The following is a 14,179-nucleotide window of genomic DNA, read 5'->3' on the forward strand; positions in this document are numbered from 1 at the left end:
AATAATTTTCTAACTTCTCAAAAGAATCTGTATTTAGAAAGTTTATGGCATCTCATGCCTCTCATGGTTGGGAGGCTGTGAACAATCACATGTGGCCAGATAAACCTGTCAGACAGGCTAGAGAGCCATCAGAGGACTTTTTGGACTGAAACACTCTCGGTAAACCCAGGAGATTTATTAACTGGAGCTCTAAGTTAGCTCCTTTTCAGAGAAAGGTTGTGGGAGATAGCCCCCCCCCCATAATGTCAGAAGTGTAGGTGAAAGCATAATGCAGTAAGGTAGGCAGACTCTGGTTTTGGGGGTAGATGCTCGAGAATGTCCAGGGGGGCCCCTGAGGCTTGATCCCACCTTTTCGTATGTCAGGCCTCCTTCTGCATGACCTTTGCCACGGGCGGGATTCCTCATGCTGGCTCCGGGCACACCCAATCAGATCAGCCACAAAGAAAGTGAAGAAACCTTAAGGGACTTATAGAACAACATCAAGAAGACCAAAGTTTATACTTTCTTTAGGTGGCTCAGAAGGAGGAGAGAAAGAAAGGGGGAAAAAAGTCATGTAAAGAAATAATGATTAGACCTTTCCTAACATAGAGAAGTAAACACAGTCTATACCCTGGAAGAATTGAGAGTTTCAAATAAAAATGAACTCAAAGATACACAAAATAAGACCTAATTAACATTTCAAAAGATTCGGACAAAGAGAGAATCTCAAAATAAGCAAGAGAAATACTACTTGTTTTGTTCAAGGAGCCCTGTTTTGCCAAAAGTTATAACTTTCATTTCAGGTTTGAAGAATTCGTTAACAAAAGAAACCAGTCATTATAGACAAAAAATCAATTCCAATATTTAATGAATAATTATTTAATTTACTTTCAATATACACTCACTAAACAAAAAGAGAAATAGAAACAGTAAAGGAGAGTTATAGTACATACAACACCAAATTGGACTGGTTGGCATCCAGACTCAACCAGCACTGTGAAGTTTCATGTAACAGCAATCTGGTGTCACAGTTGGGAAAATATTTTGAGCATAATGTTCGCTCCATGGATGAGACTTCAAAATTGCAGTTTGGAGGTTCCTGATTATAATCCCAGGCTGCAAACTGATATCATCATCATTTTTGTAGGCAAATTATAGCTCAGGTTTTATGTAAATTTTTTTTTCAATGCTGCTTGTTTTGTTTTGTAAATCTTGGAATATTGTTAAGCCCAGGACATGGTTGACCAGACTGCTTTCCTGAGCTCAACAATTTCAAGATCTTCCCCCTATCTTAGCTATCACAGCAGGCACATGTTCAGGGCATGGTCTAGGCAGATCAGGGGCAAAGTCAGATGACTGCTTTGATTTCTTATCACTGAAGCTTGAAGAAGACTATTTCCATTTAACTTCCCTAAACTTCCCATAAGACACTCTGCAGATTTTTTGGTAGAAACATTGAAGTCTGAAAAGAAGTATCATGATATATACAAAGAGCTTGTGACAAAAAGCAAAAATAAATAAATAAACAAACAAACAAACCAGAAAACTTTCCAAGCAAGAATACGTTTCCTGGCAAAGTTGTCATTTAGAATGAAAAGAGTAATAAAGAGTTTTCCAGACAGACAAAAGCTAAAGTTAGTGGAGGTGATGGAATTCCAGTTGAGCTATTTCAAATCCTGAAAAATGATGCTGTGAAAGGCCTGCACTCAATATGCCAGCAAATTTGGAAAACTCAGCTGTGGTCACAGGACTGGAAAAGGTCAGTTTTCATTCCAACTCCAAAGAAAGGCAATGCCAAAGAATGCTCAAACTACCCCACAGTTGCACTCATCTCACATGCTAGTAAAGTAATGCTCAAAATTCTCCAAGCCAGGTTTCAGCAGTACATGATCCATGAACTTCCAGATGTTCAAGCTGGTTTTAGAAAAGGCAGAGGAACCAGAGATCAAATAGCCAACATCTGCTGGATCATGGAAAAAGCAAGAGAGTTCCAGCAAAACATCTCTTTCTGCTTTATTGACTGTGCCAAAGCCTTTGACTGTGGGGATCACAATAAACTGTGGAAAACTCTTCAAGAGATGGGAATATCAGACCACCTAACCTGCCTCTCGAGAAACCTATATGCAGGTCAGGAAACAACAGATAGAACTGGACATGGAATAACAGACTGGTTACAAATAAGAAAAGCAGTATGTCAAGGTTGTATATTGTCATTCTGCTTATTTATATGCAGAGTTCATCATGAGAAACTGCCGGGGGCCAGCGTGAGGAACTGCACCCATGGCAAAGGTCATGAGGAAGGAGGCTTGGCATACACAAAGGTGTGATCAAGCCTCAGGAAACCCCCTGTTCCCGAGCATCTAACCCCAAAACCAGAGTTTGTTTTATGCTCTCACCTACACCTCTGACTTTACGGCGGGCTCTCCCCCATAACCGTTTCTCTCAGAGAAGGAGTAAACTTGCAGCTCCAAGTCAATAAAAATTCCTGGGCGTGACAAGAGTGTTTCAGCTTACGGACTCCTCTGAAGGTTATCTAGCCCACCTGTATAGGTACTTCTGGCCACATGTGATTGTTTACAGCCTCCCAACCTGAGAGGCATGAGATGTTTTAGACTTACTAAAGGCAAATTCTTTTGGGGAATTAGAAATTATTAGTATAGTGGGTTGGTTAGGACTTATATTGGTGAAGGGTTTTTCATTTGTTGTGTCAATAATTGCTGCTAATTCCCTGCTCTGGGTGGGACAAGGATGTCTCAGGTCAAACCTCTCTGCTGACAGACTAGCTTGTGTGACAAGATTATCCATACTCCTGCCACTATGCACATGATTGTTTACTACCTCTCAACCATAAACAGCAAACAGAGTTTTGGAGTTTTTGAAAGTCTTAATTAGCATAGGGCTTTTTCTTCTTGTTGAGTCAATGATTGCCACCAGGCCTCCATATCCTTAGGCACCTGGGAATATATTAATCAATGTATTTGGAATATAGAAAAGGAAATATAGTAGTTTTTAAGGTTAGAAATACTAGACTTTTTGAGTTAATGAATTTTCTCTTTTGTAATAGATCACTGTACTTTGTTATAAATCACTGTGTCCTTGCTATGTAAAAATGTAACTTTATCACTATCTTAAGACTAAATAGATCTTAAGGGGAGCATTGGTGAAAGTCTTTTCATTTGTTGGGCTGATGTTTGCTGCCAAATTTCCGTATCCCCTGCCCTTATAATGAATATAACAAGCATATAGGAGAAATAAGCATTAACCTTTAAGATTAATCACGTTAACCTTGGGTTAAATAAATGCCTTTCTTGATTGTAACTCACTACACCCTCACCCTATAGGAATGTAACTTTAATTGGAAGGTGGTGCCTGGTTTAAGAAAAAACACCCTTGAAAAAAATGTTTTTGGTTATCAGAAAGAAAGTATCATAAAATCCCTAAGACCTTTTTATGTAAAGCACGTGATTTTGATAAAGGTCAGGACTGCTGACCCCCACGTGACTCTGTATTCATCCTTATGTGTAACAAAAGGTATATAAGCAAACCCAAAAATAAAGAAATCGGATCAGTTTCTGGAAAGACTGATTCCCCCATGTTGTTCTTTCTTGCTTCTCGTTTTTCTGGCTGAATTCCCATCTGGAGCATGAATGTTATTCCACGTAATCCAAGTTCTTCAGCCTCTTTTCTTCACTCGTTTCTAATCTCTCTATATATCTGTAATTAAATATTTATTTTTCCAAAGACGCCGACGCCGTCCCCACCTTCGAATTCCCTGGATCCGCTGGGGCTGGACCCCGGCAAGGAACACTGGGCTGTAAGAAGCACAGCTAGAATCAAGATTGTTGGGATAAATATCAATAACCTCAGATATGCAGATGACACCACCCTTATGGCAGAAAGTGAAGAAGAACTAAAAAGCCTCTTGATGAAAGTGAAAGAGGAGAGTGAAAAAGTTGGCTTAAAGTTCAACATTCAGAAAACTAAGATCATGGCATCCACTCCTATCACTTCATAGCAAATAGATGGGGAAACAGTGGAAACAGTGGCTGACTTTATTTTTTTGGGCTCTAAAATCATTCCAGATGGTGATTGCAGCTATGAAATTAAATATGTTTACTCCTTGGAAGGAAAGTTATGACCAACCTAGATAGCATATTAAAAAGCAGAGACATTACTTTGTCAACAAAGGTCAGTCTAGTCAAGGCTATGGTTTTCCCAGTGGTCATGTATGGATGTGAGAGTTGGACTGTGAAGAAAACTGAGCCCCGAAGAATTGATACTTTTGAACTGTGCTGTTGGAGAAGACTCTTGAGAGTCCCTTGGACTGCAAGGAGATCCAACCAGCCCATTCTAAAAGAGATCAGTCCTGGGTGTTCTTTGGAAGAAATGATGCTATAGCTGAAACTCCAGTACTTTGGCTATCTCATCTGAAGAGTTGACTCATTGCGAAAATCTTTGATTGTGGGAGGGTTTGAGGGCAGGAGCAGAAGGGGATAACAGAGGATGAGATGGCTGGATGGCATCACTGACTCAATGGGTGTGAGTTTGAGTGAACTCAGGGAGTTGGTGATGGACAGGGAGACCTGATGTGCTGCAATTCATGGGGTCACAAAGAGTCGGACACAGCTGAGTGACTGAACTGAACTGCACTAAACAGTCAGGACCCTGCCCCTAGTAGGCAACGCTGCTCCACCTAGGCTATTATTAAAATACTTTAATGTCCCTAACAGGGCCAAATAAACCACTCTTTTGTCACTACTTCTGTTATTACCTAAAGTGAGTCTATGACAACGAAATGCTTACCAGGGAGACACCCTAACCTGCTCTTAAGGAGGACTGGGGGAAGAAATCAGTGACTTACAATCCCTTAGAGTTAGAGTACAAAGCTTATGACTGTTTCACTTTTTCCCAGTCTCAGGGTACAGGCTTGGATTGTTTTACATCATGATATCTATTCCCATCCACAGTGGCAAACTAGCAATGAGTTACAAACCCCTTAATTCTACCCAGCACTGGTCACGCTGGAGACCTTGGGGAAGCCAAAACTCCAGTCAAGTGGTCCCAGGAGGTCATCACGCCTTGACCTGCCTGGGGATCTGGTCCTTGAAAAGTTGTCATGCCTCAACCTGCTCGTGGATCCGCCAGTCCTGAGGGTCCCAGGAGGTCATCATGCCTTGACCTGTCCAGGCACCCAATTCTCAGGGAGGTCGTCATGCCTCGACCTGCCTGGGGATTCAGTCTCTAGGAAGCTGTTATGCCTCAGCTTGCCTGGGGATCTGCTCCTTGACCTGGGGATGTCTGGCTCTCAGGTTGCAACAGTACTGGGGAGAATAAGCTTCATAAAGACTCACCCCTAAGGAAGTCCACCCTTGGATACAGAAGGAAGCCTATTACTTGTCAGACTGTGCCCAGTCTCAGCAATAACTCAGGAGCCCAATGAGAACCCTGTTGCCTTTCCAGAAAGGCTAAAAGAAGCCCTCCAAAAGTTTACCAATCTGGACTTAGACTCTTATGAGAGACAGGTGATTTTAAAGGACAAATCCCTGTCCCAATGTGCATCAGATATCAGAATTAAGTTACGTCTACAGCAGAAGGACCTTGCTGCCTCTTTAGATGAGATGATCCAGACAGTCACCAATGCCTTTTATAACAGAACAGGAGAAGGAGGCCAAGGCCCAGGAGAGGGAGAGAAGGAAAGAGACAAGGCATGCTCAGATGTTGGCTGCCCACCAGAGAAGCCCTATGGCACACCTTGATTCCTTGAAGGACAAGGCACAAGGCAAATGCCTAATCTGTAGACAGGCGGAGTATTGGGCCAAAGAGTGCCCAAACCACGATAAGTCTCCTAGAACGACTTGCCACAAATGCCATCAACTGGGACTTTTGGTGGCACTCTGCCCGTGGGACCCAAGAGCCTCAAGGTCAAGCACCAAGCCTCTCTTCATGATGGCTCAAGAGGACTGAAGTGGCCCGCTCCAGCCAGCCTGCCTGTCACAGATAACCATCATGGGGCTGGAGCCAAGGGTCCAACTGGATGTGCCAGGTAGGTCTGAGAATTTCTTGGTTGACACAGGGGCTACCTACCCTGTCTTGATCTCCTACTCTGGAGCCTTCTCCTCCCAAACCTATACCATTTTGGGTGCTACAGAAAAGCAACTACTGAAATATTCATCTGAGCACTTCTTTGTTGCCGGGATGGACAAATATTTTCCCACCCGTTTCTGGTTGTCCTTGAGTGTCCTACTCCCTTATTGGGAAGAGATATACTAACTAACCCAGAAATGCACAAGGAAACCAAGAAGCTGATCAGGCAGCTAAAAGAGCAGCATTACAGAACCATGATGCTGTACTGATGCTACTTATGATTGTTTTCATGCATTATAAATTTCCTAACCTGTTTGTCTCTGCTGAGGTCAACAAGCTACATGTGGTACTAGTTCAACAAAGATACAAAACTACAGCCAACCAGGAAAAATATCACTCACCCTTAGATGAACACTGCTATGCGGACTCTGAGGCCTGAGACTAGGAAGAGGGGGAGGCCCAATACCCTTCGACATCCCAATTCAGCAGGAAGTAGCCAGAAAGACTTTGATGCCCTTTTTCCCAAAGAATTAGGCCTCCCATCTCTTGAGGGGGGGATGTTAGGTAGTTAGAATAGGGAAAAGGAGTCCAAAATGTCAGTGGCCAGAAGACAAGGAAGAAAAAAATCCCAAGAAAATAGAACAAAGGAAGGCCAAAGAAAGGTCCAAGGACCAGAGTGAGGACTTCAAGTAGAACAACACTCCTGGCTGAGCCCAACTAGCATAGGGAAGGCCCAGGGGGAAGAAAACATATGAAAGGAGGAGGCAAGCACTCTCTTTCTCTCTCCTGTGTGTGTATGCTCTTTCTTTCTCTCTCTCTCTCTTCTGTGGTACATATGCTCGCGCGCACTCTCTCTCTCTCTCTCTCTCTCTCTCTCTCTCTCTCTCTCTCTCTCTCTCCTGCTAGTGTATGCTCTTTCTCTCTCTTTCTCTCTCCTGCATGTGTACACGCTCTCTCTCTCTCTCTCTCTCTCTCTCTCTCTCTCTCTCTCTCTCTCCCTTTTACGTGCACTCTTTCTCTCTCTCTATCCACCCCCACTGCATGAGCATGCTGGTGCGCTCCTCCACTCTCTTCTCTTCTTTGAGGATGGATTCCCCTGCTATCTTCTAAATAAAATAAAGCTGTAAAATTGATTTGTCTAAGAGCTATGACATGGTTTGTTCAAGACCCAAGAGCTGTGACATGCCAAGGGCTTTAATGTCTGTCACCCCAAATCATTGTTGTGACGAGATAAGAAGTGAACGACAAACATACATTTGTCTGACATGAAAAAATGTGGTCCACCAGAGAAGGGAATGGCAAACCACTTCAGTATTCCTACCTTGAGAACCCAATGCAAAGGCAAAAAAATGGAACAGTGAAAGATGAACTCCCCAGGTTGGTAGGTGCCTAATATGCTACTGGAGATCAGTGGATCTGACTGTGGCACAGGTCATGAACTCCTTATTGCAAAATTCAGACTTAAGTTGAAGAAAGTAGGGAAAAACCATTAGATCATTCAGGTATGTCCTAAATCAAATCCCTTATGATTATACAGTGGAAGTGAGAAATACATTTCATAGACTAGATATGATAGAATGCCTAAAGATCTATGGACTGAGGTTCATGACATTGTATAGGAGACAGGGAGCAAGACCATCCCTACGAAAAACAATTGCAAAAAAGCAAAATGGCTGTCTGAGAAGGCCTTACAAATAGCTGGGAAAAGAAGAGAAGCCAAAAGCAATGGGGAATTGGAAAGATATACCCATTTGAATGCAGAGTTCCAAAGAATAGCAAGGAGAGATAAGAAAGACTTCCTCAGTGATCAATGCAAAGAAAGAGAGGAAAACAATAGAATGGGAAAGACTAGAGATCTCTTCAAGAAAATTAGAGATACCAAGGGAACATTTCATGCCAAGAAGGGTTTGATAAAGGACAGAAATGGAATGGACCTAACAGAAGCAGAAGATATTAAGAAGAGGTGGCAAGAATACACAGAAGAAGGGTACAAAAAAGATCTTCACGACCCGGGTAATCATGATGGTGTGATCACTCACCTAGAGACAGACATCCTGGAATGTGAAGCCAAGTAGGCCTTAGAAAGCATCACTATGAACAAAGCTAGTGGAGGTGATGGAATTCCAGTTGAGCTATTTCAAATCCTGAAAGATGATGCTGTGAAAGTGTTGCACTTAATATGCCAGCAAGTTTGGAAAACTCAGCAATGGCCACAGGACTGGAAACGTCAGTTTTCATTCAAATCCCAAGAAAGGCAATGCCAAATAATGCTCAACCTACCTGTATTGTTATGTGGGTTGTCTACCACTAGAGCAACTTAGGAAGCCTAAAGAAGTTGTTGTACATATATACAGTGAAATACTACTCAGCCAGAAAATGGAACAAATTTGCATCTGTTATAGTGAGATGGATCAACTTAGAGACTCTTAAACTGAGTGAAGTACTTCAGGAAAAGAAAAAAAAATACAGTATGTTTAGGTGGTGGTTGAGAGGAGCTACCCCGCGCTTGAGGCCAGGGACAACGGCCAGGAGGAGCCTACCCGCATCCGAGACCAGGGGCAGTACCTGAGAGGAGCCAACCTGCGTCCAAGACCAGGGGCAGTGGCAGGGAGGAGCAATCCCACATTCAAGGAGTGGTGGCTGCCCGGGCACAGGAGGGCCTAGAGGAGCCATCACACACTGAAAGTCAGGAAGGGTAGTGGGAGGAGATACCTATCATCCAAGGTAAGGAGCAGTGGCTGTGCTTTGCAGGAGCAGCCGTGAAGAGATACCCCACACCCAAGGTAAAAGTAACCCAAGTAAAATGGTAGGTGGTGCAAGAGGGCATCAGAGGGCAGACACACTGAAACCATACTCACAGAAATCTAGTCAATCTAATCACACTAGGACCACAGCCTTGTCTAACTCAATGAAACTAAGCCATGCCTGCGGGGCAACCCAAGAGAAGCGGGTCATGGTGGAGAGGTCTGACAAAATGTGGTCCACTGGAGAAGGGAATGGCAAACCACTTCAGTATTCTTGCCTTGAGAACCCCATGAACAGTAGGAAAAGGCAAAATGATAGGATACTGAAAGAGGTACTCCCCAGGTCAGTAGGTGCCCAATATGCTACTGGAGATAAGTGGAGAAATAAATCCAGAAAGAATGAAGGGATGGAGCCAAAGCAAAAACAATAGCCAGCTGTGGATGTGGCTGATGATAGAAGCAAGGTCCAATGTTGTAAAGAGCAATATAGCATAGGAACCTGGAATGTCAGGTCCATGAATCAAGGCAAATTGGAAGTGGTCAAACAGGAGATGGCAAGAGTGAACATTCTAGGAATCAGCGAACTAAAATGGACTGAAATGGGTGAATTTAACACAGATGACCATTATATTTACTACTGCTGGCAGGAATCCCTCAGAAGAAATGGAGTAGCCATCATGGTCAACAAAAGATTCTGAAATGCAATCTCAAAAAAGACAGAATGATCTCTGTTCGTTTCTGAGGCAAACCATTCAATATCACAGTAATCCAAGTCTATGCCTGAATAGTAACACTGAAGAAGCTTAAGTTGAACGGTTCTATGAAGACCTACAAGACCTTTTAGAACTAACACCCAAAAAAAGATGTCCTTTTCATTTTAAGGAACTGGAATACAAAAGTAGGAAGTGAAGAATCACCTGGAGTAACAGGTAAATTTGGCCTTGGAATGTGGGATGAAGCAGGGCAAAGACTAATAGAGTTTTGCCAAAAGAATGCACTGGTCATAGCAAACACCCTCTTCCAACAACACAAGAGAAGACTGTACACATGCACATCACCAGATGATCAACACGGAAATCAGATTGATTCTATTCTTTGCAGCCAAAGATGGAGAAGCTCTATACAGTCAACAAAAACAAGACCAGGAGCTGACTGTGGCTCAGATCATGAACTCCTTATTACCAAATTCAGACTCAAATTGAAGAAAGTAGGGAAAACCGCTAGACATTTCAGGTATGACCTTAATCAAATCCCTTATGATTATACAATGGGACTGAGAAATAGATTTAAGGGCCTAGATCTGATAGATAGAGTGCCTGATGAACTATGAAATGAGGTTGGTGACATTGTACAGGAGACAGGGATTAAGACAATCCCCATGGAAAATAAATGCAAAAAAGCAAAATGGCTGTCTGGGGAAGCCTTACAAATAGCTGTGAAAAGAAGAGAGGTGAAAAGTGAAGAAGAGGAAAGATATAAGCATCTGAATGCAGAGTTCCAAAGAATAGCAAGAAGAGATAAGAAAGCCTTCTTCAGTGATCAATGCAAAGAAGTAGAGGAAAGCAACAGAATGGGAAAGACTAGAGATCTCTTTAAGAAAATTAGAGATATCAAGGGAATATTTCATACAAAGATGGTCTCAATAAAGGACAGAAATGTTATGGACCTAACAGAAGCAGAAGATAGTAAGAAGAGGTGGCAAAAGTACATGGAAGAACTGTACAAGAAAGATCTTCACGACCCAGATAATCATGATGATATGATCACTAATCTAGAGCCAGACATCTTGGAATGTGAAGTCCAGTGGGCCTTAGAAAGCATGATTACGAACAAAGCTAGTGGAGGTGATGGAATTCCAGTTGAGCTGTTTCAGATGCTGAGAGATGATGCTGTGAAAGAGTTGCACTCAAAAATGTGGAAAACTCAGCAGTGGCTACAGGACTGGAAAAGGTAAGTTTTCATTCCAATTCCAAAGAAAGGCAATGCCAAAGAATGCTCAAACTACCGCACAATTGCACTCATCTCACATACTAGTAAAGTAGTACTCAAAATTTTCCAAGCCAGGCTTCAGCAATACGTGAACCGTGAACTCCCTGATGTTCAAGCTGGTTTTAGAAAAGGCAGAGGAACCAGAAATCAAAGTGCGAACATCTGCTGGGTCATGGAAAAAGCAAGAAATTTCCAGAAAAACATCTATTTCTGCTTTATTGACTGTACCAAAGCCTTTGACTGTGTTGATCACAATAAACTGTGGAAAATTCTGAAAGAGATGGGAATCCCAGACCACCTGACCTGCCTCTTGAGAAATCTGTATGCAGGTCAGGAAGCAACAGTAAGAACTGGACATGGAATAACAGACTGGTTCCAAATAGGAAATGGAGTACATCAAGTCTGTATATTGTCACCCTGCTTCTTTAACTTATATGCAGAGTACATCATGAGAAACGCTGGACTAGAAGAAACACAAGCTGGAATCAAGATTGCCGGGAGAAATATCAATCACCTCAGATATGCAGATGACACCACCCTTATGGCAGAAAGTGAAGAGGAACTAAAAGCCTCTTGATGAAAGTGAAAGAGGAGAGTGAAAAAGTTGGCTTAAAGCTCAATATTCAGAAAATAAAGATCATGGCATCCAGTTCCATCACTTCATGTCAAATAAATGGAGAAACAGTGGAAACAGTGTCAGAGTTTATTTTTTGGGACTCGAAACTCACTGCAGATGGTGACTGCAGCCATGAAATTAAAAGACGCTTACTCCTTGGAAGAAAAGTTATGACCAACCTAGATAGTATACTCAAAATCAGAGACATTACTTTGCCGACTAAGGTCCTTCTAGTCAAGACTTTGGTTTTTCCTGTGGTCACGTATGGATGTGAGAGTTGGACTGTGAAGAACGGTGAGCACGGAAGAATTGATGCTTTTGAACTGTGGTGTTGGAGAAGACTCTTGAGAGTCCCTTGGACTGCAAGGAGATACAACCAGTCCATTATGAAGGAAGATCAGTCCTGGGATTTCTCTGGAAGGAATGATGCTAAAGCTGAAACTCCAGTACTTTGGCCACCTCATGCGACGAATTGACTCATTGGAAAAGACTTTGATGCTGGGAGGGATTGGGGGCAGAAGGAGAAGGGGATGACAGAGGATGAGATGGCTGGATGGCATCACTGACTCGATGGACGGGAGTCTGAGTCAACTCCGGGAGTTGGTGATGAACAGGGAAGCCTGGCATGTTGCGATTCATGGGGTCACAAATAGTTGGACACGATTGAGCGACTGAACTGAACTGAACTGAACTGAAGTGATTATATGGAATCTAGAAATATTGTAGGGATGGAATGGAGACACAAATATAAAGGATGGTTTTGTGGATGCACTGAAGGAAGGAGAAAGTGGGATGAATTATTCAAGTAGAATTGGCATATACACACTACCATGTGTAACGTATAAAGCTAGTGGGAAGCTGCTGTGTAACACAGAAAGCCCAGGCTGGTGCAGTGGGTTTGGGTGGGTGAGAGGTTCAAGAGGGAGGGGTATATATATATATATATATATATATATATATATATGCCGGGAACCAGCGTGAGGAATCCTGCCCATGGCAAAGGTCATGAAGAAGGAAGCCTGACAAAATGCAAAGGTGGGGATCAGGCTTCAGGAATTCCCCCTGGAATTTCCTGAGCATCTAACCCCCAAATCAGAGTCTGCCTGCTTTACTATATTATGCTTTTCACCTTCTCTTCTGACATTAACAGGGGGCTGTCCCCACACCACCTTTTTTTAAGGAAAAAGTTAATTTAGAGCTCTTAGATAATAAGTCTCCTGGGCATAATAAGAGTGTTTCAATCAAAAAACCCCTCTGATGGCTCTCTAACTTGCTTTACCTGGAGTGTTACAACTACGCCTGTGATTGTTTACAGCCCCCCAACTGTGAGAGGCATGGGAAGCCTAAAACATAAAGACTTTCAAAGAGTTAAAAGTTATTAGAGTAGTGCTGGTGTAAGATTTCATTATTGGGCCAATGCTTGTTGCTAAGTTCCCATATCTCTTACCCACTGTACACCTGGGAGCACATTTGTTAACATATTTAGAATGTAAGAATAAACAAGTGTAGCCTTGAAACTGACCACATCAGATTTTTGAGCTAATTGGTTCTTTCTTTGTTGTAACTTACTGCACCTTTGCTTCGTGAAAATGTAACTTTGTTTGATAATTTCTGAGTCTGACATAGATTAGAAATATAAAGAAAAAACACTTCAAGGGAAAATAAGTTTTCTGGTTGAGCAGCCTTTATCAAAAGAGGGTCTTAAAATGTTTCACAGGCCTCCAAGGCCCGAAGATAATGTACACAGCATCATTTGTGGGAAAGGTATAAAAGTTCTTTTAAAAACTAAAGTTATTGGGGCTTCGCTCACCAAAGCAGCTTGGTCTCCCCATGTCTTCTTTATTTTCTGTCTGAATTCCCATCTGGGGCGTGGAGGCTCGCCATGTCTACTTACTTGCCCTGGCTTTTAAGACCCATGCGAGAGGGAGCCCAAGGCAGTGCACCCTCCACTATTCAAAAGGGCGCCAGTGGCCTAATGTCGATGGTGCAAACCTCTTGTCTCGAGGTTTTATTAGTTCTCCGTGTAAACCAAGTTATTCAGCCTCTTTTCTCCACTAATTTTCCTACTACACAATTCTTTCCTAATCTAATCTTATATTTCTAATTAAATAAATCTCTCTTCACGGACTCTGTCCACCCTTTGAATTCCCTGGATCCACTGGGGCTGGAGCCTGGCAAGTATATATATATATATATAGCTATGACTGATTCATGATGTTTTTCAGCAGAAACCAACACAACTTTGTAAAGACATTATCCTCCAATTAAAAATTAAAAAAAATAATAAAAAACTTTGAATTCTAGATGCTTATGCCTGTAGTAGAATTAAGACCTATATTTTAAAATTCAAAATAAAATTGTGCTTTAAAAAAAAAAACTAGGCAAATGGAAATACAACATACCAAAACTTATGGGATGAGACAAAAACAGCTTTAAAAGGGAAGTTCAAAGTAAGAAATGACTTCTGCTTCTGCTAAGTCACTTCAGTCATGCCCGACTGTGTGCGACCCCATAGACGGCAACCCACCAGGCTCCTCCATCCCTTGGATTATCCAGGCAAGAACACTGGAGTGGATTGCCATTTCCTTCTCCAATGCATGAAAATGAAAAGTGAAAGTGAAGTCGCTCAGTCGTGTCTGACTCTTAGCGACACCACAGATTGCAGCTTATCAGGCTCCTCCATCCACAGGATTTTCGGGGCAAGAGTACTGGAGTGGGGTGTCACTGCATGAAATTAAAAGAAAATTTGAAATAAAACCTAACTGTA

This window comes from Ovis aries, chromosome X (genome assembly GCF_016772045.2).
Source record: "Ovis aries strain OAR_USU_Benz2616 breed Rambouillet chromosome X, ARS-UI_Ramb_v3.0, whole genome shotgun sequence".
Classification (NCBI taxonomy): Eukaryota; Metazoa; Chordata; class Mammalia; order Artiodactyla; family Bovidae; genus Ovis; species Ovis aries.